General features: G+C 36.5%; 1 protein-coding gene across 1 annotated transcript in view; it reads right to left on the bottom strand.

Annotated features, from left to right (window-relative positions):
• Nucleotides 1–1,787, bottom strand: part of LOC109472771 (serine-protein kinase ATM-like) — a 26,546-nt gene that overhangs the window by 21,137 nt on the left and 3,622 nt on the right. The gene's annotated exons all lie outside the window — the stretch shown is intronic.

Raw genomic sequence — 1,787 nt, forward strand, 5'->3', positions numbered from 1 at the left:
GATCAGTAGGCATTTCTGTACAGTAAGTACATGACTTTTGTGTATTGATAAAAAGAGCTGTGAAAAAATGTGAAAATTTATATATTTGTCCTATGATAGTGGCTACTGGCTAGTGAACTAGAAGTAGAATAAGATCAATAAATAAAAAAGAAGTAGTATTGTTAAGTAAAACCCCCCAATGCAAAATGTTTATATTGTATTTAGTTACAGCTGATTCGTCAAGACATGTACATGTACAATATATCTGGTAGAAATATGTTACAAATTGTATATTGCAGATGCCTCAGGATAGTTTTCTGACAAATGTAAATAATGTGATACAGTTTGTCACCTGTGTAATTTTTTCCCTTTTATATACCTCCAGGATGTACTGTACGGTAGATGCAGCAGAGGTTGTAAGGAGGACAGTCTAGATGAAAGGCACGCAACTGCGTCTGAGTCTTCGAGTACCTGACTGCTGCTACAGGCTCCTTAGGTAAGACTACACCCCTGCATACTCCTCAGTATCACCACACTTTTACTTTAGTATTAATGTGTTCCTAAACAAATATCAGGTCAGAACCTGTACCTGAGCTGAAGGGTGCCAATGTTGATGATTAGTGCTGTGTGTCTGTAAAATCCAGCACAGAAATAGTAAAATTGGTTAGGTACAAGTCCAAAATTCTAGACCGCTAATATGCCGGGAATGGAAATAATTAGACCTAAAAGAACCTACCGGTAGACCGTAGTACACATGTCATTGTCTTTATTAAAGTTCAAGTGCCAACCATTATGTGAACACGTAGTTCAAGTACATGTCTGGACCTGTACCTAATTTAAAGTTGGGTACCTGCACCTAAAATTGTGTAACTAAACATGATCTGCTGATGATGTTTGGTTTAGATTGTATACATGTATGTTTGTAAATGCTATCTTGAAGTAAGTTAGTGCTTTTGTAAGTTGCACCGTAATCATGTGACATGTTTCTCAGTGATGTGAATCAATGTTTAATGATGCTTTTGTTCAAATATACAGGAACTGACTCCGAAGAAGTACTCCAAACCAACACCAAGACATCCAACATGCAAACACAGAACAGACAGCCTTACCCAGTGTGCATGGCAGCAGTGGAGTCAGATGTGGATAGGATTGTTTATACATGAGCAGTTCTACAACATATTTCCCAAAAGTTAACATTGTGGTGTGCCATGTGCCTCATGTGGTCAGTACTGATAGAGACCATAGGTTACTGTATTTTGCCTTACTTTGACAAACATGTAGATTTGTTTTTGTGTCTGATGGTTGTCAGACGATTAGACACAAGCTATTAAGGTCTTATTACTATATTAGCCATACCAGAATGTGTACTGTAAAATGTATTCCAGTTCCAATCTCCAGTGATTTAATAAGATGACAATGATACATTTTACATTGTGTCGCAAAAAGTCACTGATATTGTGGAAAAAGAGCAAAACAATGCAAGCTCCACTGAATGTCAACCCATATATCACAAGCCAGTTTTGTAATTTCCTTGTTATGTCAGTGTTTCTTTGAATAGTTTTCAAGCTTTTTATCATGCGGGATATAATGACATGTTAAGGGTGACAAGCTGGTATGGATTTTCCATAGAAAATGTGACAACTTTTCCTGGTACATGTTAAACCAAGTGTATAGTTTCTCAAAGGCTGTGTGTCAGTAGAGAATGATAATATTTTATTTAGATTGTGTCTGCTGATAGTCTGTGTGTTCATGAGAAATGCTGCTTGTATTTATTATTATTCTGTTGTATGTGTATGTATATGCCTATG

Source organism: Branchiostoma belcheri, unplaced genomic scaffold (assembly GCF_001625305.1).
Source record: "Branchiostoma belcheri isolate BF01 breed outbred unplaced genomic scaffold, Haploidv18h27 scaffold281, whole genome shotgun sequence".
NCBI classification, from domain to species: Eukaryota; Metazoa; Chordata; class Leptocardii; order Amphioxiformes; family Branchiostomatidae; genus Branchiostoma; species Branchiostoma belcheri.